This window comes from Hordeum vulgare, chromosome 7H (genome assembly GCF_904849725.1).
Source record: "Hordeum vulgare subsp. vulgare chromosome 7H, MorexV3_pseudomolecules_assembly, whole genome shotgun sequence".
Lineage (NCBI taxonomy): Eukaryota > Viridiplantae > Streptophyta > Magnoliopsida > Poales > Poaceae > Hordeum > Hordeum vulgare.
The window spans coordinates 392,669,147-392,692,938 of record NC_058524.1 but is presented as its reverse complement, the minus strand read 5'-3'; the positions used below and the strand labels follow the sequence as shown (position 1 = coordinate 392,692,938).

The window sequence follows — 23,792 nt, the reverse complement described above, 5'->3', positions numbered from 1 at the left end:
TTAGCAGTTAATTAGATCCATACTGACTTAGCTTGAAGCATGGCTTGCCGTTTCGAGGCTCGATGCTACTCTTGGGAACATTATTGATACATCGACTTTCAAGCATCTTGTAGTTGAGCGGTACTGCCATCAATGGTACCAAGATGGAAAGGGATTGCTGAACATGGATAGAACGAGAGTCGAAATCGCATGTTTCTCTTTTCCAATTATTTAGGAAAGGAACCCGATATAAACAGCTCTATAGTAGCGAATTGCCTCTAACTACTCTTCCCAGGGTGGTCAAACTATAGGATTCCCATTCACTTAGTAAACTTATTGGACAGATGGGTCAACCACTTGACCGAGGAGAATAAGGTTTGTCACCACAGTCCCGATAGAAGGTCGAGTTTAAAAACAAACCTAAGACAAAGCAACGAATGAAAGGAAGGACAACTTGCTTCACTTTACAACCAGGGCATGTCTCGTTGTCGGGTCAATGCGTAGGATGCACGATCTACAAATAACAATAGAGAGCCAACCAAGAATGAAAGAACCTGGAAACGAACCCACGAGCGAATACCAAACATAGTAAGAAGGCGGCTTACTAAGCAAGAAGGCTCCAAGCAATAATGCATTAGAAGCGAGCTTGCTGCTTTGGAATCTAAGCGGTATAGCTATGCTTACTCATCAAGGGACGCTAGATAGATCTCCTCTTGTTGCTAATGGAGAAACATTGGAGTGAAGTTTAGTACGCTTTCTAATATCAGAGGAGGAAAAGAATGAAGGTGTGGGCGGGAAGGAGGAGGCAAGGCCCCCTCAATGTGTATTCGACTACTCATTACAGAACAACCAGTTGATCTGATTAGACTTCCCGTGGGGTAGTGTGGGGAACTAGCTGAATCAACTCCTTGGAATCGGAGGCTTGACTGAGGGAAATCCTATGGTAACCTCAACCTAGGAATGCATTTTTCACTTCCTTGAAAAGGCCAACTGAGATGTTGTGTCTTGATGTTAACCTAACATGGATTGATTCTAAATTATGTATTTAAAATCCTGATCTCTCAAAGGATCTGCAATATCTCAGTGTACTCGAGGACTCTTAGGTAACGAAAAGCACTTTTCTCTCTCAGCAATTAGACCGGCTATGGGTGGGTTGGTTATTTACCACGCCTTCCTTCTTCGAACCTTTTGGTATGTTTTGCCCCCTAACTATAGATCAGATCCACTGGACCAGAAACTCAATTCCGCACTGCTGCTGATTCATCGGACTTATCCACCTCAGGGATTCGTGGAATTTATGTTTTCGAATTGCGTTGGGGGAAATCTACCAAAGCTAGGCATATAGATAGACTCCATTCCCGTTGCTAAGGGAGAGCAAGAAACTAAATCAAAGGATAGTTTTTTTTCACTAGCACCCTTTGTTGCGGGTACTAAGAGTCCTATCACTACCAACCGGCAGACATCATCATCTGGCTGGGTCTTGCCGGTATCAACAACGAGAAATAAGAACCAAATGGAAAGAGCAACTAACTATGGCTCTTGTCCTAAACAACGTCCTAGGCGTAGGGGAGATCAAAACAAGAAGTCACACCTAGACGATGACGCCCGTCCTGGGGTGCAGTAAGTAGACCAAGAGGATGTTCTGCCCCTTGTCCCCGAAGATGCGTAATATGTTCTCATACATTGTTGCTCCAACTTTTTTCTAGAGGGCCTAGCTGGAAAGCGATCCCAGTCCGTGATAGAGAACAAGACAACAAGTGAGCGTACCTTTGTAGGCTACCTAAGGAAACTTCAATTCGATCCGCCCACTAGATGGGAGGCATCTACCTCATCCGGATCACAAGGAGAGGTTCACCATGATAGGGGTCAGGTACTTTAATTCTTTGCATTCAGAAAAGAATGAAATGCAAAGGGGACCATCCTTTTTTTGCGGCATGCTCTGTGATTTATGGATTCGCAAGGGGCCGAGGGCCAACCTTAGTTGACTGACAATGACAAAGGCTTGCGAAACAAAGTAGCGCCTTTGAAATGTAATCTTAATTAACTATTAGTGGTGCGAAGCAGCTTAGCCCGAGGGAGTAAACGTTATAGCTTTGTAAGCGAACTGTGGTTCTTCTATGTAGGGTATTGCTACTTTACTCTCTTAATTAACGTCGAGCTAAGTGACTTTGTGTAGCGTAGTAGAAAGAAGGCTACGTACGCACCGACACTCTCTTATCCCTATGCATCTTTGTTAACTCGATCGCCTACGAAAATGAGTAGGTGAGGCTAGGCAAACTCGGTTGCTGACTTTGACTGTACTGTAGTAGACTTTCTAGCCTTTTATTTTAGAACATTTTCTCATGTTCTTTCGTCCATCAAGTAATAAAACCATCAGGTCCTCAGTAGCATTGACAAAGAAGAAGAGCTGGTAAAAAAAGAAAGCTAGAATTTCCAATAGTGAGACCAGCTTGACAAGCTACGTGTCCTCTTGGTATGAGGTGCGAAGAGAAACATCTCTTTTTATGACTTCCACTTCTCGATCCCGTCCAGGAGAAGTAACTGACCCCTTGATGAATGAAACAAAGGCTTTATGAGCCCTAGCCCTCTAAGCCCACACACATGTAGAGTAGATCGTTCAACACCTGCGGCACAAACCCATTTTTGACCAATTGGTCCGTATATCATAGGCGACCAAACGGCCGCCCCCGTCTTACTAGACCAACCTAATATAATTATTCCATAAACACCTAGAGAAGATATGGCAAACAAATAAAATAGCCCTATGTTCGGATCTGACAATACCATACCATAATCAAAAGGTACAACGGCCCAAGCGACCAGACTTAACATAAATGTAGCCACTCGAGCCATTCTAAAAAGGGAGAAATTAGCACTACTTGGTGAAATAGGTTCTTTTAGAATCAATTTCAAACCTTCTGCTAGAGGTTGTAAGAATTCGAACGATCCCACTTCATAGGGACCCTTTCGACGTTGCACAAAAAACATTACTTTACGTTGAGCCGGCACTAAAAAGGCTACTCCTAGTACAAGTGGTAGAATTAAACAAGTATTTCCGCTGGAACAGCTATGTACGTTTTCGATTTTATATTCACTCATGATCGGGCATGACTATTGGAAATATGCCCTAGACGCAATAATAAATTAGTTATTATTATATTTCCTTGTTCATGATAATTGTTTATTATCCATGCTATAAATGTATTGATCGGAAACTCAAATACATGTGTGGATACATAGACAACACAATGTCCCTAGTGAGCATCTAAGGACTAGGTCGTTGATAAAAAATGGTCAAGGTTTACTGACCATAGACATGAGTTGTCATTTGATAACGGGATCACATCATTAGGAGAATGATGTGATGGACAAGACCCAAACTATGAACATAGCATCTGATCATGTCAGTTTATTGCTACTATTTTTTGCATGTCAAGTATCTGTTTCTAAGACCATGAGATCATGAAACTCCCGGACGCCGGAGGAATGCCTTGTGTGTATCAAACATCACAACGTAAATGGGTGACTATAAAGGTGCTCTATAGGTATCTACGAACGTGTCTGTTGGGTTGGCGTGAATCGAGAATGGAATTTGTCACTCCACACGATGGAGAGGTTTCTCTGGGCCCACTTGGTAATACAACATCACAATGAGCTTGCAAGCAATGTTACTAAGGATTTAGTCACGAGATCTTGTATTACGGAACATGTAAAGAGACTTGCCGATAATGAGATTGAACTAGGTATGGAGATATCGACGATCGAATCTCGGACAAGTAACATATCGATGGACAAAGGGAACATTATAAATGATTGATTGAAACCTTGACATCGTGGTTCGACCGATAAAGATCTTCATAGAATATGTAGGAGCGAATATGGGCATCCAGGTCCCGCTATTGGTTATTAACCGGAGAGTGTCTTAGGTCATGTCTACATAGTTCTCAAACCCCCAGGGTCTGCAAACTTAAGGTTCTGTGACGTTTCAGTATAGTTGAGTCATGTATTTTGGTGACCGAAGCTTGTTCGGAGTCCCGGATGAGATCCTGGATGTCACGAGGAGCTTCGGAATGGTCCGGAGGTAAATATTGATATATGGGAAGTTCCGTGTTGGTCACCGAAAAAAGTTTGGGCGTCACCGGTAGCGTATTGGGGGTGGTGGAAGGGTTCCTAGGGTCGACCGGAAGGGTCTGGAAGCATCGGAGGGGCTACATGGGCTATGAGGGATGCACACCAGCCCCGGGTGGGATGGGAACACCTCCCCACGTAGGGCCCATGCGGTTGGGTTGGTGGAGGGCCAACCCTAGAGAGGGCACCACCCTAACTTGGGTGGCAAGCCACCCCTAGGGAAACCGCCCCTCCCTCTCTTGGCCACCGCCCCTCCTAGAGGGGAACCCTAGGGCGCAGCCTCCTCTCCCTCCCCCCATATAATGTATGGGGAGAGAGGGCTGCAATAAACCTATGCCATGGTGCAGCCATGTCTCTCCCAAAGATCAGTTCTTCCTCTGGATCGGTTTCGGTATTGCTTCGTGCAGCCCTGCCACAACAGCTCCGCCACCACCACCGCCAGATGTCGTGCTGACCAAGAACTCATATACCTCTCCACCATTCGCTTTCTGGATCAAGGAGGTGGAGATCATCATCGAGATGTACGTGTGCTGAACGCAGAGGTGCCGTCCGTTCGACACTAGATCGGGATGGATCGTGATGGGATCGCGAAACGGATCATGATGAGATCACGGGATGGATCGTGATTGGATCGCGAAGACATTCGACTACATCAATGGCATTATATACACTTCTGCTTAGCGATCTACATTGGTATGTAGATGCACTCCCCCTCTCGTAGATGTTAGTCTCCATAGATTGATCTTGGTGAGCGTAGGCATTTTTTTGTTTCACATGCGATGTTCCCCAATAGTGGAATCATGAGCTAGCTCTATGCGTAGATGACATCACGAGTAGAACACAAAGGAGTTTGTGGGTGTTCATATTCAGATTGCTTCCCTCCTTAGCATTTTCTTCGTTCAACGGTATTGTGGGATGAAGCGGCCCGGACCAACTTTACTCGTCCACGTACGAGAGATCGGTTCCATCGACTGACATGCAACTTGTTGCATAAAGATGGATCGCGGGTCTGTGTCTCTCCCACTTTAGTTGAATCGGATTCGACAGAGGCAGTCCTTGTCAAAGGTTAAATAGCAACTTGCGTATCACCAATGTGGTTTTGCGTAGGTAAGAAACATTCTTGCTAGATACCCATAGCAACCACGTAAAACATGCAACAACAAATTAGAGGACGCTAACTTGTTTTTGCAGGGTATGTTGTGATATGATATGGGCAAAGACATGATGATATATATTTGATGTATGAGATGATCATGTTCTAATAGTTAATATCGACTTGCATGTCGATGCTACGGCAACCGGCAGGAGCCATATGGTTGTCTTCAATTATTGTATGACATGTGTGTCAATCATTAAGCGCTATGTAATGCTTTACTTTATTGCTAAATGGTAGCAATAGTAGTACAAGCATGGTTGGCGCGATAACCTTGATTGCAACACAGTGATGGAGATCATGGTGTTGTGCTGGTGACGGTGGAGATCATGCCGGTGCTTTGAAGATGGAGATCAAAAAGCACAAGTTCATGGCCATATCATGTCACTTATGATTTGCATGTGATGTTAATCCTTTTTATGCACCTTGTTTTTCTTAGGACGACGGTAGCATTATAAGGTGATCCCTTACTAAAATTTCAAGATAAAATTGTGTTCTCCCCGAGTGTGCACCGTTGCGACAATTGGTCGTTTCGAGACACCGCGTGATGATCGGGTGTGATAGACTCTACGTTCACATACAACGGGTGCAAGACAGTTTTGCACACGCGGAACACTCCGGTTAAACTTGACGAGCCTAGCATGTACACACATGGCCTCGGAACACAGGAGACCGAAAGGTCGAACATGGCTCATATAGTAGATATGATCAACATGGAGATGTTCACTATGGAAGCCACCTCATCTCACGTGATGATCGGACATGGTTGGTGAATTTGGATCATGTACCATTTGAATGACCACAAGGATGTCAATTTGAATGGGAGTTCTTAAGTAATATGATTAATTGAACTCATTATCATGAACATAGTCAAAATGTCTTTGCAAATTATGTTGTAGATGATTAGCTTGTGTTGTAGCTCCCTTGTATTTTGATATGTTCCTAGAGAAAACTAAGTTGAAAGATGATAGTAGAAATTATGCCGACTAGGTCCATAAACTGAGGATTGTCTTCATTTCTGCACAAAGGGCTTATTTCCTTAATGCACCGCTCGGTGTGCTACCTCCCGAGCGTCGTTTGTGGATGTTGCGAACATCTCACATACACGTTTTTGATGACTACGTGATAGTTTAGTGCGTCATGCTTTACAGTTTAGAATTGAGGCACCCAAGACGTTTTGAACATCATGGGACATATTAGATGTTCCAAGAGATGAAATTGGGATTTCGGGCTCGTGCCCGTGTTGAGAGGTATGAGACCTCTGACAAGATTCTTTTCCCGCAAAGTAAAGGAGAAAAGCTCAATCATTGAGCATGTGCTCAGATTGTCTGGGTGCTACAATCACTTGAATCAAGTGGGAGTTGATCTTCCAAATGAGATAGTGATTGACATAGTTCTCCAAAGTCACTGCCACCAAGCTACCAAGCATCATGATGAACTATACCATAGCAGATATGGATAAGATGATCCTTGATCTATTCATGATGTTTGACACCACGAATGTAGAAATGAAGAAGGAGCATCAAGTGTTGATGGTTACTAAAAACCACTAGTTCCAAGAAGGGCAAAGGGAATGAATGGAGACTTCAAGAATGATAAGTCAGTTGTCACTCCAATGAAGAAACCCAAGGTTAAACCCAAACCCGAGACTACGTGCTTCTATGATGAGGGGAATGGTCACTGAGGCGGGACTGCCCTGGATACTTGGTAGATAAGTAGGCTGGCAACGTCAACGGAAGTATATTAGATATACGTGTTATTGATGTGTATATTACTAGTGCTCCTAGTAGCACCTGGGTATTAGATACATGTTCAGTTGCTAAATGTTGGTAACTCAAAGTAAAAGTTATGGAATAAACAGAGACTAGCTAAAGGCGAGGTGACGATGTGTGTTAGAAGTGCTTCCAAGGTTGATGTGATCACCGTCGCATGCTCCCTCTACCTTTGGGATTAGTGTTGAACGTAAAAAAATGTTGTTTGGTGTTTGCGTTGAGCATGAACATGATTGGATCGTGTTTATTGCAATGCGCTTATTCATTTTAAGTGAGAGAATAATGGTTATTTCGTTTATATGAATAATACCTTCAATGGTCATGCACCTAATGTGAATGGTTTACTGAATCTCGATCATAGTGATAGACATGTTCATAATATTGATGCCAAAAGATACAAAGTAGTAATGATAGTACTGCTTACTTGTGGCACCGCCGCTGAAGTCATATTGGTATAAAACGCAAGAAGAAGCTCCATGCTGAGGGATCTTTGGACTCACTCGATTTTGAATCGTTTGAGACATGCGAACCATGCCTATTGGTATAAATGCATGAAGAAATTCCATGCAGATCGATCTTTTGGACTCACTTGATTTCGAATCACTTGAGACATGCAAACCATGCCACATGAGCGAGATGACTGAAGGCCTCGTTTTCCACTGAGATGGAACGAGAAAGTGACTTATTGGAAATAATACATTTTGATGTATGCAGTCCAATGGGTGCTGAAGCATGTAGTGGATATCATTATGATTCTTACTTCACTGATGATTTGAGTAGATACACGTGTATTTACTTGATGAATTACGAGTCTTAAGTGTTGAAAAGTTCAAGCAATTTCAGAGTGAAGTTGAAGATTATCGTGACAAGAGGATGAAATGTCTATGATATGATCGTGGAGATGAATCTGAGTTGCAAGTCTGGTATACACTTAAGACAATGTGGAAATTGTTTCACAACTCATGCCACCTGGAACACCGATGGTGTGTCCAAACATCGTAGCCGTGCCCTATTGGATATGGTACGTAATATGATGTCTCTTATCAAATTACCACTATCGTTTTGGGGGTTATGCATTATAGACAACAAAATTCACTTTATATAGGGCACCATTTAATTCCATTGAGATGACACTGTATGAACTATAATTTAGGGAAACCTAAGTATCATTTCTTAAAGGTTGGGGCAACGATGCTTATGTCAAAAGGCTTTAGCCTGATAAGCTCGAACCCAAGGCGGATAAATGCATTTCATAGGATTCCCAAAACAGTTGGGTATACCTCCTATCTCAGATCCGAAAGCAAGTATTTGTTGTGAAAAACAGGCCCTTTCTCGAGAAAGAGTTTTTGTCGAAAGAATTGAGTGGGAGGATGGTGGAACTTGATGAGGTTTTTGAACCGTCACTTCAACCACAGAGTAGAAGGGCGTAGGAAGATGTTCCTGCGGCGCCTACACTAGTTGAAGTGGAAGCTAATGATAATGATCAAGAAGCTTCAGATCAAGTTACTACTAAAGCTAGTAGGTAGACAAGGGCATGTACTACTCCAAAGTGGTACGGTAATCCTATATTGGAGGTCATGTTGTTGGACAATAATGAACCTACGAGCTGTGGAGAAGCGATTGTGGGCCTGGATTCCGACAAATGGCTGGAGGCCATGAAATCCAAGATAGGATCCATATATGAAAACAAAGTGTTGACTTTGGAAGAACTACTTGATGGTCGTGAGGCTATTAAGTACAAATGAATTTTTAGAAGGAAGACATACAATGATGGTAAATGTCACCATTTAGAAAGCTCAACTTGTCGCAAAGAGGTTTCCAGCAAGTTCAAGAGTTGACTACGGTGAGACTTTCTCACCCGTAGAGATGCTAAAAGCGTGTTGGAATTATGTTCGCACTTGTTGCATTTTTTTAGATTATGAAATCGTGCAGATGGATGTAAATACCTTGTTTCCTCGGCAGTTTCCTTGAGGAAAGTTTTTATGTGATACAACTAGAAGGTTTTGTCGATCCTAAGGATGCTAACAAGTATGCAAGCTCCATCGATCACTCTATGGACTGAAGCAAGCATCTCGGTGTTGGAATATACACTTTAATGAGATGATCAAAGCTTTTGGTTATATACAAAGTTTATGAGAAAAATGTATTTCCAAGAAAGTGAGTGGGAGCACTATAGAATTTCTGATGAGTATCGATGATCGGAAATGATGTAGGATTTCTGTAAAGAATATAGGTTTGTTTGAAAGGAGTTTTTCAAAGGAAAACCTGGATAAAGCTACTTGAACATTGAAAATCAAGATCTATAGAGATAGATCAAACTGCTAGATAAAACTATCAATGAATACATGTTGGAAATATGCCCTAGAGGCAATAATAAATTGGTTATTATTCTATCTCCTTGTTCATGATAATCGTTTATTATCGATGCTAGAATTGTATTGATTGGAAACTCAAATACATGTGTGGATACATAGAAAACACACTGTCCCTAGTGAGCCTCTAGTTGACTAGCTTGTTGATCGAACATGGTCAACGTTTCCTGGCCATAGGAAAGTGTTGTCACTTGATAACGGGATCACATCACTAGGAGAATGATGTGATGGACAAGACACAAACTATAAAGGTAGCATATGATCGTGTCAGTTCATTGCTATTATTTTTCTGCATGTCAATGTATCTGTTTCTATGACCATGAGATCATGCAACTCCCGGACATCGGAGGAATACCTTGTGGGTTATCAAACGTCGCAACGTAACTGGGTGACTATAAATGTGCTCTACAGGTATCTCCAAAGGTGTCTGTTGGGTTGGCATGGATCAAGACTCGGATTTGTCACTCCGTGTGACGGAGAGGTATCTCGGAACCCACTCAGTAATACAACATCACGACAAGCCTTGTGAGCAATGTGACTAAGGAGTTAGTTACGGGATCTTGTCTTATGAAACGAGTAAAGAGACTTGCCTGTAACGAGATTGAACTAGGTATGGAGATACCGACGATCGAATCTTGGGCAAGTAACATACGGAAGGACAAAGGGAACAACATACGAGATTAACTAAATCCTTGACATAGAGGTTCAACTGATAGAGATCTTCATAGAATATGTGGGAGCCAATATGGACATCTAGGTCCCGCTATTGGTTATTGACCGGAGAGTGTCTCAGGTCATGTCTGCATAGTTCTCGAACCTGCAGGGTCTACACACTTAAGGTTCGGTGACGTTTCGGTATAGTTGAGTTATAGGTGTTGGTGAACGAAGGTTGTTGGGAGTCCTAGATGATATCCCAGACATCACGAGGAGCTCCGGAATGGTCCGTAGGTAAAGATTGATATATCGGAAGTCATGTTTTGGTCACCGGAAAAGTTTCGGGCTCATCGGTAGTGTACCTGGGAGTGCCGGGAGGGGTGCCGGGGACCATCGGGAGGGGTGTCACGCCCCAAGGGGCCACATGGGGTGTGGGAAGAGATAAATCATCCTCTAGTGGGCTGGAATAAGTTCCCACTAAGGCCCATAAGGTTTGAGAAGGAAAAAACACAAGGTGGAAAGAGTTTCCAAGTGAGAAGGAGGAATCCTACTCCAAATAGGATTGGAGTAGGACTCCTCCTCTCTCCCTTGCGCAAGAGAGAAAAAAAGGCTGCCCTAGGGCGCAGCCCTCTCCCTCCTCTCCTCCTATAAATACTAAGGGTTTTGAGCGTTTTTGATACAACAGAAAACAAACATGTGTTGCCCTCTCTTTCTAGATCTGTTTCTCCTCTAGTTTCAGCGGTGCTTAGGCGAAGCCCTGCTGGAATAGCACCACCACCATCACCACCACGCCGCCGTGCTAGAGAACTCATCTACCTCTCCTCCCCCTCTTGCTTCATCAAGAAGGTGGAGATCGTCATCGAGCTGTACGTGTGCGGAACGCGGAGGTGCCGTCCATTCGGCACTTGATCGGGATGGATCGTGGGACGGATCGTGAGATGGTTCGTGGGACGAATCGTGGGACGGATCATGAAGACGTACCACTACATCAACCGCGTTTATTAACGCTTCCTCTTAGTGATCTACAAGGGTATGTGGATCCGATCTCCCTCTCATAGATGATCATCACCATGATAGGTCTTCGTGTGCGTAGGAATTTTTTTGTTTCCCATGCGACGTTCCCCAACAATACATACCTTGCCAATATTTTTTAGGAGTTCAAAATAGATCGGTCAAGGAAAGAGTTCTTGATTGTGTTGTAAGGTGTGAATTTGAGTAAGACTCAAAGATCAACCACGACATAAGAAAGAGAAAGGACGATGCTCGTCCCCTATGCCTTAGCCGTAGGCTCTATAGTATGATATCTTGTGTACCGCACGTGATGTGTGCCTTTCCATGAGTCTGTCAAGGGGTACAAGAGTGATCTAGGAATGGATCACTGGACAGAGGTCAAAATTATCCTTAGTAACTTGAGGACTAAGGAAATGTTTCTCGATTACGGAGGTGATAAAAGAGTTCGTCATAAAGGGTTACGTCGATGCAAGCTTTGACACCAATCTGGATGACTCTGAGTAGAAGATCAGATTTGTATAATGGAGCAGTCCTTTGGAATAAAGTGTGGTAGCAACATATACAGTGTGACATAGAGATTTGTAAAGCACACACGGATCCTAAAGATTCAAACTAGTTGACTAAAACCTCTCTCACAAGAAGAACATGATAAACCTCATAACTCATTGGGTGTGAATAACATAGTGATGTGAACTAGATTATTGACTCTAGTGAAAGTGGGAGACTGTTGGAAATATGCCCTAGAGGCAATAATAAATTAGTTATTATTATATTTCCTTGTTCATGATAATCCTTTATTATCCATGCTATAATTGTATTGATTGGAAACTCAAATACATGTATGGATACATAGACAACACACTGTCCCTAGTGAGCCTCTAAGGACTAGCTCGTTGATCAAAGATGGTAAAGGTTTCCTGACCATAGACATGAATTGTCATTTGATAACGGGATCACATCATTAGGAGAATGATGTGATGGACTAGACCCAAAATATCAATGTAGCATGTGATCATGTGAGTTTATTGCTACTGTTTTCTACATGTCAAGTATTTGTTTCTAAGACCATGAGATCATGCAACTCCCGAGCACCGGAGGAATGCCTTGTGTGTAAAAAATGTCACAACGTAACTGGGTGACTATAAAGGTGCTCTACAGGTATCTCCGAAGGTATCTGTTGGGTTGGCGTGAATCTAGACTGGGATTTGTCACTCCGTATGAAGGAGAGGTATCTCTCGGCCCACTCGGTAATACAACATCGCAATGAGCTTGCAAGAAATGTGATTAAGGAGTTACTCACGGGAACTTGTATTACGAAACGAGTAAAGAGATCTTCCGGTAACGAGATTGAACTAGGTATGGAGATACCGACGATCGAATCTCGGGCAAGTAACATACCGATGGACAAAGGGAACATTATACATGATTGATTGAATCCTTGACATCGTGGTTCAACCGATAAAGATCTTCATAGAATATGTCGGAGCCAATATGGGAATCGAGGTCCCGCTATTGGTTATTGACCGGAGAGTGTCTCATGCCATGCCTACATAGTTCTTGAACCCGAAGGGTTTGCACACTTAAGGTTCGGTGACGTTTCAGTATAGTTGATTTATGTATGTTGGTGACCGAAGGTTGTTTGGAGTCCCGGATGAGATCCTGGACGTCACGAGGAGCTTCGGAATGGTCTGGAGGTAAAGATTGATATATGGGAAGTTCCTCGTTGGTCACCGGAAGAAGTTCGGGCGTCACCGGTAGTGTACTAGGGGTGCCGAAAGGGTTTCGGGGTCCACCGGAAGGGGCCAACAGCCCCGAAGGGGCCACATGGGCTGTGAGCGATGCACACCAGCCCCTAGTTGGCTGGGCACACCTCCCCACCTAGGTCCCATGCGGGTGTGCTGGTGGAGGGCCAACCCTAGAGGGGGCGCTACCCTAACTTGGGTGGCAAGCCACCCCTAGTGTCCTGGTTTTGTCACGGCAGATGTCCTCGTGAAAGGACTTAGAGATCGAGCCATCGCACCTTGGTGGCGACTTGAAGGGGGTGAGCGAAAGCGAGACTCAAATTTACCCATGTTCGACCCCTCGTGAGGAGGTAAAAGCCTACGTCCTGCTATGTGTGGATTAATGGTGGTTTCGATTACAAGGAGGGCGTAACTCGCCTGACCTAGCTCTCGATTCTCTCTCACTCGCCTGACCTCTCCTTGAGACTCGCCTTTATATACAGGTCGAGGCCCTAGGATTTACAAAGTCCTGACATTCTACTGTTTGTGATTTTCCTTATCTCTAAGTCGCCGTGTCCCCCACAACCAGGAGCTTTCTTGGTAATCCATCATCCGCACGACCTCTCAAACTGCTATCAGCATCTGGGGCACGGGATGCGCAACTAATGGTGAGTCGCCCCTTTGGTGACCCGGCCCACTAGGGGCGGGTGACCCATAGGTAATATCCTGTCCAAGAAGGTGACGCCTCCTTCATATGAAACTCCTAGCTTGGTTCCTTGTCGGCCCAAGAATCCTTTTGATCTTGACATGGACCTATCTCTCTTCCTTGATAATGAAGACAAGTTTGTTGCCTTGTCCAAGTGTAATTGGAAGCTGGGCGACTTATGAATCGAAGGCGGGGAGAGCTCCAGGCAAGGTGACTCGGCGACCGCTTTATTCGCCCATGGATCCTTCCTTCATTGGGGATGACACCCATTCTTGCCATGCGAGCCATGTAATAGCCTTGTTAGTGTGTGTGAAACACCAAGTATGTCATATTACTTTTTTATGGAACCACTGGTAGTCCTTGAATCTATGCATGACTCGCCTGCAATTTTGATAAACCAAGGAATGTCACAATGTGACAAACAAGTTTTTTCCTGATGTGTTTAGGAAAAACAGCAGCCGAGTTAGTAAGTGCATGGCCAGGAATAAACCAGCCCCCTGGATCATGGCAAGAAATAAATCAGCCCCCAGGTTATGGCGAGAAATATGAGTCGGGGTGAGTGATAATCAAAGCCGGCTCAAAGATATGTTAAGAAAACTTGTGATCTTGTCATCAAGAAGTAAAAAATTTATTGACTCAGTGAGTTTTCATAGGATAAGACGAGTTTGCAAAACTCTAGTGTTACCCTTAGGAAGCTTATGCAAAAAAGCCCTGTTGTTTTAGACCGGCTGATCAGGCGCGAGTCAAGCTTCTGTGAAGCAGGTTCAATGAACCAATGGTTTCTCTATTTCCCGTGTGTGACTCTGGCCGATACCTTTTATGCTTTAACCAAGGTGAGTTCAGGGTCCAAATAACGGATTGACTCGCCCTGAGTACATAGGTCCATGTGGCGACTTGTTCAACACATAGTCCAGTATAACCATTTGTAATGCGGTAATTTTTCGCTAGCCAAGAGGGTATTCAGGCTGAACTCAATGAGTGGAAGCCCCAAGTGACCTATGATTTAGGAAGAAACCAGACATAGGATTACAGAAGCGTATACGCTCTTACTTCAAAATGACTTGGGGACTAGTAGCCCCCAAGTAAGTCGGCTTGATTCTCAAAACCATATAAGGCGCCTATGTTTGAACCATGCAACGTGGCAACGTTGGTACTCTTTGGCGTTTATCAAAGCCCAGTTTTGAAGCAAGTGCAGCATAGCGAATTACGCTCTTTGACTTTGATAGCGTCCATGTTTGGGCGACTTATAGAACAATAAAGACTTATGCTTTCGAAAGCTGAAACGACAAAGAACCCCGAAATTTGTGGGTGCCAGCTTTATTGCTTTCATAATTCATGGATTACAATTTTCTGAAAACTGGTAAAGAAAAAAGGGGGGAGCTCATGGCTCTAAGTGTAGTAAGGCCGCAGATGGGCTATGTTCCAGGGGCGAGTTGTCTCAACCTTTGTAGTTGGCCGATCTGGTTGAAGATCCACCAAATAGTATGAGCCGTTCTGAAGGTTCTTGCTGACGACAAACAGTCCTTCCCATGGAGGTGATAGCTTGTGCATACCAGTATGATCTTGACTCAAGCGGAGCACCAAGTCGCCTTCTTGGAAAGCTCGGCTCTTGACCCAGCAACTATGGTAACATCGCAAGTCCTGTTGGTAAATCACCGATCATGATGCGACCAAGTCACGTTCCTCCTCCAAGGCGTCCAGCGAGTCTTGTCGAGCTAACTCGTTGTCCTGCTCCACGTAGGTGGCGACTCGTGGGGAATCATGTTTGATGTCACTTGGTAACACCGCTTCTTCCCCGTAGACCAGAAAGAAAGGAGTAAAACCCGTGGAGCGGTTTGGAGTCGTCCTGATACTCCACAGTACTGATGGCAACTCGTCGACCCAACATCCTGGTATACGTTCCAAAGGTACCCTGAGCCGAGGCTTAATCCCCCGCAATATTTTCTGATTCGCTCTCTCTGCCTGTCCATTGGACTGGGGATGTGCAACCGCAGAAACATCAAGTCGGATATGCTCTCGTGAACAGAACTCTTGCATTGCACCTTTGGATAGGTTAGTACCATTGTCAGTAATGATACTATGAGGATATCTGAATCTGAAAATCAGTTTCTTCAAGAATTTGACGGTCGTATCAGCGTCACAACTGCTAATAGGTTCCGCCTCCACCCACTTGGTATATTTGTCAACCGCCACCAATAGGTGAGTCTTTGTGGTGGAAGACATCTTGAAGGGACCAACCATATCAAGCCCCCAGACTGCAAACGGCCAAGTGATTGGTATCATAGGCAATTCCTGAGCTGGCACATGCATCTGGCGTCCAAACTTTTGGCAGCCATCACATCAGCGAACGATCTCCTCTGCATCTGCGTGAGCCGTCAGCCAATAAAACCCATGTCTGAAGGCTTTAGAAACCAAGGATCGGGAACCAGCATGATGCCCACTGTCGCCTGCGTGAATCTCATTGAGGAAATACCCCCGAGGTGCTTCGTTTGTGTAACTCGCCATTGTGTATGACCATGGATTTACACCAATGGACGATTTGGTGAGCTAGCAACCTGTCGGCTGGTAACTCACCTCTGGTGAGGTACGCCATGTAAGGAATCGCCCACTCTGGAGTAGCATGAAGAGCCGCCACGAGTTGAGACTCGGGGTCTGGTACCGCTAAATCTTCGTCCGAAGGCAGTTTCACTGAAGGGTTATGCAATATATCCAAAAAGACATTGGGAAGAACCGGCTTACGCTGCGAACCAAGGCGAGAAAGAGTGTCCGCTGCTTCATTAAGCCGTCGGTCGATGTGATCCACTTGATAGCCATTGAAGTGACCCGCCACATCTGACACAGCTCGTCTGTAAGCCGCCATCAGAGGGTCTCGTGAATCCCAGGTGCCAGAAACCTGCAGCGCCACCAGATCTAAATCGCCCAAACATCTCACTCGTGTGAGATTCATCTCTTTGGCGAGTCGCAAACCATGGAGCAAAGCTTTGTATTCTGCTGCATTATTGGTACATTGGAACATGAGCCGAAGGACATAGCAAAATTTGTCACCCTGAGGCGAAGTTATCACCACACCAGTCCCCGAGCCTTCCAACTGTATGGACCCATCGAAATAGATGGTCCAATACGTAAGATCTGGTCTCTCATCAGGGATTTGTAACTCGGTCCAATCATTGATGAAGTGCACGAGTACTTGAGATTTGATGGCCGTTCGAGGCGTATATCGCACCTGATGGGATCCAAGCTCAATAGCCCACTTAGAAATCCGTCCAGTAGCCTCTCGATTCTGTATGATGTCGCCGAGGGGGAGGAACTGACGACCGTGATCGGGTGTTCCTGGAAGTAATGTTTCAGCTTTCGACTCGCCATGAACACCCCAAAAACCAACTTTTTCCAATGTGGGTAGCGTTGCTTGGAGAGGGTGAGGACCTCGCTGATGAAATACACCGGTCGCTGGACCGGGTACTCCTTTCCTTCTTCCTTTTGCTCGACAACCACTGCCACGCTGACCGCTTTGGAATTGGCTGCAATGTACAGGAGCATAGGTTCCTTGTCTACGGGAGCCGCCAACACTGGCGGGTTAGCTAATTGTTGCTTCAAAGCTTCAAAGGCTTCATTGGCTTCTTCCGTCCATACGAAACATTCAGTTTTCTTGAGCAGCTGGTAGAGAGGGATGGCCTTCTCCCCAAGGCGACTTATGAAGCGGCTCGAGGCCGCGATTCAACCCACCATACGCTGCACCTGGTTAACGTTGGCTGGTTTCCCAAGCGAGGTAACTGCCTCAATCTTGTCTGGGTTGGCCTCAATGCCATGCTCTGATACCAAGAAACCCAATAACTTCCCCGCGGGGACACCAAAAACACACTTGGTGGGGTTAAGCCTCATCAGGTAAACGCGTAGGTTGTCAAAGGTTTCCTTGAGATCCTCCAAGAGAAACTCCTTGCGGTGAGACCTGACCACGATGTCGTCCACATAAGCATGGACTTTACGACCTATCTGGCTGTGTAAGCAGTTTCGGATGCAGCGCTGGTAAGTCGCCCCCGCACTCTTGAGCCCGAACGGCATGGACACGTAACAAAAAGCACCAAATGGGTTTATGAAGGATGTCTTCTCCTGATCCGCCATCGCCATCTTTATCTGATGGTATCTTGAATAAGCGTCCAACAAACACACATGTTCGCAACCCGCCGTCGAATCAATAATCTGATCAATGCGGGGAAGGGCGAAAGGATCCTTCGGACATGCTTTGTTAAGGTCGGTGTAATCAATGCACATGCGGAAAGTGCCATTCTTATTGAGCACTAGGTCCAGGTTCGCCAGCCATTCAGGATGGAAAACCTCGATGATGAACCCAGCGGTAAGGAGCCAGGCTACTTCCTCTCCGATCGCCTTACGGCGTTCTTCATTAAACCTGCAAAGGTACTGCCGAAGTGGCTTAACTTTAGGGTCAGTATTAAGATGGTGCTCAGCGAATTCTCTCGGTACACCCGGCATGTTAGAAGGTTTCCATGCAAAGATGTCTCGATTCTCACGGATGAATTCAATGAGCACGCTTTTCTATTTGGGGTCGAGACCCGCCCCAATAGTGAACTGTTTGGTGGAATCGCGTGGCGTAAAGTCGATAACCTTGGTGTCGTCCGTTGGTTTAAACTTGAGCAGCGGCTCAGAATTGATGGTCGGCCTTTTGAGCGGCATCATGTCTGCCGGGTCGAAATTGGATTGGTGAAACTTGAGTTCCTCAGCCGCGCAAGCCGACTCGGCATAAGCCGTATCTCCTTGTTCACACTCTTGGGCTATCTTCCTGTCGCCGTGGACGGTAATAGGACCCTTAGGTCCAGGCATCTTGAGCTTGAGGTAAACATAGCATGGCCGGGCCATGAACTTGGCGTACGCCGGCCGTCCAAACAGCGCATGATAGGGGCTCTTGATTTTGACCACTTCAAACAGGAGGGACTCGCTCCTGTAGTTCGACTCCGTGCCAAAAGCCATGTTAAGATTAATCCACCCAATCGGGTATGGCGACTTGCCGGGAACAATGCCGTGGAAGACCGTGGATGATGGCATCAGGTCTTTCTCCAAGAGATTCATCCGCTAGAAAGTGTCGAAATATGGGGTGTTGATGTTGCTGCCTCCGTCCATGAGGACCTTGGAGAGGGTGTATCCCCCGACTTGGGGAGCCACGACCAAGGCTAAGTCACCAGGGTTGTCCACCCGGGGTGGATGGTCTTCCCTACTACATGTTATGTATTGCTCAAACCAGTGAAGGGATTGGGGGAGCACCGGCTCAGCTACGAAAGTTCTACGCTTCACCTTATGATCCCGCTTACAGGTGTTGGTGGTCAACACGTGGTACTGCCCACTGTTCAATTGTTTGGGGTTATTTTGGAACCCGTCCCGATCCTCCTGTCGCTAGGGGTCTCCTTGCGGGGGTGGGGGTGGGGGGTTGTTGGAACACTCCTGGTGGGTGGTACTGCTGGTTACGAACTTGGTATTGGCTAGCATTGGGTTGCGAGCCGCCCTGTGGTCCTTGGTTAGGAAAACCCCCGAACATGATCTGGCGTGACCCGGATGCGCCGGGTTGCTCCTGTCGCTGGCCCTGCTCACCGCCTTGGCTTCTCCTGAGCGTCGGCCTGAAATTCTTGCATCACGTTGCAATCTTCCCATGAGTGAGTCATCGGTCCTTCGGCCGTGGCGTGCTGCGAGCACGAGCCTTTAAGCATTTCATGGTAATTACGTGGTTTCTCCCCACTAAAGCCCCGCTTCTTCTGACGTGGGTTTGCGTTGCCGGTATTAGTATTAGCAACAAATTCCATAGGACCTTCCTGTTGCCTCTTCTTGCTATGCCCGCCATGGTAGTTGTTGCCCCGGTTTTGAAACTGGGAATGGCCCTTGTGCAACTCGCCCTTCCTGGCGGCACTAATTTGGTCGTCGCCCTCTCCAGGATCCTTTCTGTCGTCCGACTCAGCATACGTGGTAAGGGCGTTCATTAACTCGCCCATGTCGTGTACCTTTCTCTTAAGTCTCCCTAACTTTAGTACCAGAGGTTCGTAATGGCAATTCTTCTCCAGGATCAACACCGCCTAGGCTGCCGAAATGCCTTCCGATGAATGAATAACTTCCGCGACTCGCCGGGTCCAATTGTGGGCCGACTCATCCGGCCGCTGGATGCAGTGTTGTAGATCGACGATAGTCATTGGGCACTTGCAGGTCCCTCTGAAGTTTTTGATGAAGCGCTCCTTCAGCTCCGCCCAAGTGTTGATGGAGTTGGGCGGCAGGTTTTTCAGCCACGTGTGTGCCGTCCCTTCAAGCATCATAGTGAAGTATTTAGCGCAGACCGCCTCGCTTACCGCAAGGTGCTCGTTGCGCAAAACTCATCCATCGCGAGTTCGTAGCTCTCGATCCATGACCCGGGTTCGAGATCCGGCGAGTAGTTGGGAACCTTCCTGGGCCCTTTGAAGTCCTTCGGCATGCTCTTGTTGCGCAAAACTGGCGCAAGACACGATACCCCAATGTGCTTGCCTCCTACATCCACGGGCGTGGGAGGACGGTATGTAAGCTGGGTAAGCCTGACCCGACACGGTCGTTGGCTGCATGTGCCGTGCGGCTCGCGCTGCATCCACAATATCCTGGGCTCGTGTGTCGGGCATCCCGAGTGGGTCGTGTTGAGGGAGTCGCCGCGGCCCACTGGTTACTATGGGGAAGTCCTCATGGCGACTTCTGGTGTGACTCGCCTGAGGCGTGGAGTGTAGCCGATCAAGGCTATGGGAATACTGCGCGTGCTGAACCATGATCGTCTTTAGCATCTCGATGGCGTTTCTGGCTTCTATCTTGGCCGGGTGTTTCCATAGATCGGAAGGGACTCCAGGTGGCGGGTCGCTGCTAGCACATTGTCCACGGGATTCGAGAAGTGACCCCGCGGCGTCTGGAACCGAGTCACATGGGCATCCATTGGTTGTGGCGGCGGCGGATTGGGTAGTGGACCCACTCCTCCCCTCGGTACGGTTTGTGAAGGCCGACCAGGACCCGCCCCGGGGGTGCGCGGAGTGTCGAAAATGCGAGTTGGGTGTAAGTCGGCCGGGATGCGGCCATTGTGCCTCCTTTGGTGAATGGCGTCGGACACGCGCTGCTGTCTCTCGAACCGCCAACCTTCGGTGTTCAGTCGCTCCGTCTCTGCTGCGACCGCGGCTTGCCGCATCTCAATCCTGGCGGCTTCTGCTTCCATGTCCTGCTGTGCCTTGGCCATTGCCTCCCGCAGCTTAGTTAGCTCGGCGTTAACAGACTCCTGATTTTTAGACGTGATCGTGGTTGCCATGAGGCTAGAGATCTCCGCCACTAGCTCCGACATGGTTTGCGTTGGGGGTTTGGATGTTCTCCCGGTTTCGTTATTGCCAGTTGGATTCTGCTGAGGCTGCGCTGACCCCGCCATATAGATGGCGATTTGCCGGCGAGACCTCTCGAAGACCTCAGGATCCATTGCCAACGACAGCCCCCGAGCTGTCCTTCCTTAAGAGGGTCGATAGATTTCGTCTCACCCATGGATGACTCGCCGTCAGAATTGACAGGGGTGATCTCCTGGCCCGCCACTTCGTCTTGGGTGTTGTCTCCCTACGTAAAACCGACGAAAACATGGCAACTCCTGTTCCGTCGTGTAACGGGGAGGACGTACCTGGCCGGCTCGACGATGTCGGTGGAGATGTTTGGCTCAGGCACAGGCGTCCCGATCATGCCGATGAAGACGTTGATCTTGCCGAAGGGGACTCGGTAGCCAAGTTCGACGGATTCGGCCTCCGACTCCCACAGCGAGTTGTCGATGTAGTACTTCCCGCGGCGGCTCTTAGTCATGATGCTGACCGCATAGCTTTCTAACCCTGGTAGGGCTCCCTTTGAGACCTCAACTCCACTATGCGCTAGCCCCACGGCGGGCGCCAACTGTCGTGGTTTTGTCACGGCAGATGTCCTCGTGAAAGGACTTACAGATGGAGCCATTGCACCTTGGTGGCGACTCGAAGGGGGTGAGCGAAAGCCAGACTCATATTTACCCAGGTTCGGCCCCTCATGAGGAGGTAAAAGCCTACGTTCTGCTATGTGTGGAATAATGGTGGTTTCGATTACAAGGAGGGCGTAACTCGCCTGACCTAGCTCTCGATTCTCTCTAACTCGCCTGACCTCTCCCTGAGACTCGCCTTCATATACAGGTCGAGGCCCTAGGGTTTACAAAGTCCTGACATTCTACTCTTTGTGATTTTCCTTATCTCTAAGTCGCCGTGTCCCCCACGACCAGGAGCTTTCTTGGTAATCCCTCATATGCACGACCTCTCGAACCGCCATCAGCATCTGGGCCACGGGACGCGCACCTAATGGTGAGTCACCCCTTTGGTGACCCGGCCCACTAGGGGCGGGTTACCCATAGGAAATATCCCCAACACCTAGGGCAGCCGCCTGCGACATCCCCACCTTTTGCTATAGTAATGTATGTAATTATGCTAAAGTGATCCCACACTAATGTTGTCACGTCACCGTGATTTCTATTGTTGATCTCGCGTTAGTTCAAAACGGTTCAAATTTAAATTTAAAATAAAGTCAAGCCATAAAAGTTTTTCAAATATAAAAATAAAAATGTTCGATGTTTGTCAAATAATACTTAGGAAACTACCCTTTAAGAATTATTAAACTTAAGGGGATTTATTGCACTGAAATAAAATGAATCTAAAACTGATAATAGATAAATAAAAGAAAACAGAAAAGAAAAGGAAAAACCCCGTGGACCAAACTGGGCCAAAATGGCCCAGCCAGCCCACCGCATAGCCCACCTAAAATTGGGGGATATAAAAACCCCAAGGAACCCTAGGCCTCACCCCTCCCTCCCTCACTCCCTCCACCCCGCCACCAGAATCCAAGAGGGGAGCCAGCCCCTCGTTCCATCTCCCCTCGCTCACCCCATCGAAACCCCTCTCTGCCCTCGTTCCCCACGAACCACCCCTGCCCACGAGGGACCGAGGCCCTCCCTCGCCCCCCTCGCTCGCACCCCCTCTTCCCCCGTCGCCCCTCCAACGACGCCTCTGCTCCCCCGCGCCGGTCCCGCATCACCACCACCCATCGTGCCGAGTGTTGTGGGAATAAACCTGACATTAGAGGTGTAGGGTAAGAATGAAGAGGGCAGAGTCCTAGCAACGGCAAGATTGTACGCAATATGTATTAGTTCAGGACATTCTCTTGGAGGTAACAACCCTATGTCTCAGGTGCTCGGGAGCTCTTGCAGTGTGGTTTTGTGTAATACAGGGGGTGCAAAACCTTGTGCCAGAGGGGAGGGGTGGCTTATATAGAGTGCGCCACCTCTCATCAATAGATCAGCATCTAAGGGCTTAATCAGGATGACTTAAAGATATATGTTACTAATAACATAAGTGGGCAATAAATGCTACTAAAGACCATTGGTTGAACGTGTGTCCGTTGGCAGTCTCGGGTGACTTCTGATCTTCAGTACCGATTGGAGTCCTTTCGAGTGCATTTGGGTTCTTGAGTGGATGTAGATCTGTGGGGACCCCGACTGGTAAGTCGAGATCGCCGTGCCCAGTGATCCCAAGGATCAATGCTCACTAAAAACAGATACCGAATAATAGAGTCTTACATCCATACATGCCGTTTGATACAACAAATGACCACTTCGGTCGAGTCTTACATATATAGGGCCTTAAAGGCCAAAGCACCAAACTAGACCAATAGAGGAATTATTGGTTGAAAGCATGAACCCATGCCATCAGCCTTAACCTATGGGCATTCTGACTTGGAAGCGTCCTAGCTCGCAAGAACGTCACCGAGTTAATCTTCACCATATCCTGTCTTTCACACCTGGTCAATGAAATAACCAGTGGCAAGCCAATGAGTATTTTGAATGTACTCGCAAACAGCCCATGATATGAACATTGATAGTGAAGAATAACAGTAACATGTATCTTTGGTGGAATGCAATTTGGTGGAATGATCAGGTATATCCAACAAGTTAAAGAACTACTCTTGAAGAACAGGTTACAGATATCGACATATCTGACAAGGGTTGGACACACCGGGTTCACCCTATATGCCAAGTCACCGAACTTGGTCATATCAATTCCTCAAGTAACTCCGGTTATTAACACCATCCACCGAACTCACACACACACACTTGGTTTATGAGGAAATGCTGGACGTAGTTTAAGGAGCACCACCCAACTGTCCTTGACCATGGACACGGCTATTCGAATAGTTTGACACTCTGCAGAGGTAGTACGCTGGACCCACGAGAAATAGGAAACTTCCGTGTCA

General features: G+C 46.8%; 1 pseudogene; it reads right to left on the bottom strand.

Annotated features, from left to right (window-relative positions):
• Positions 1-2,596: 2,596 nt before the first annotated feature.
• On the bottom strand, positions 2,597-19,489 carry LOC123408951 (annotated as a pseudogene).
• Between the last annotated feature and the right edge of the window lie 4,303 nt (positions 19,490-23,792).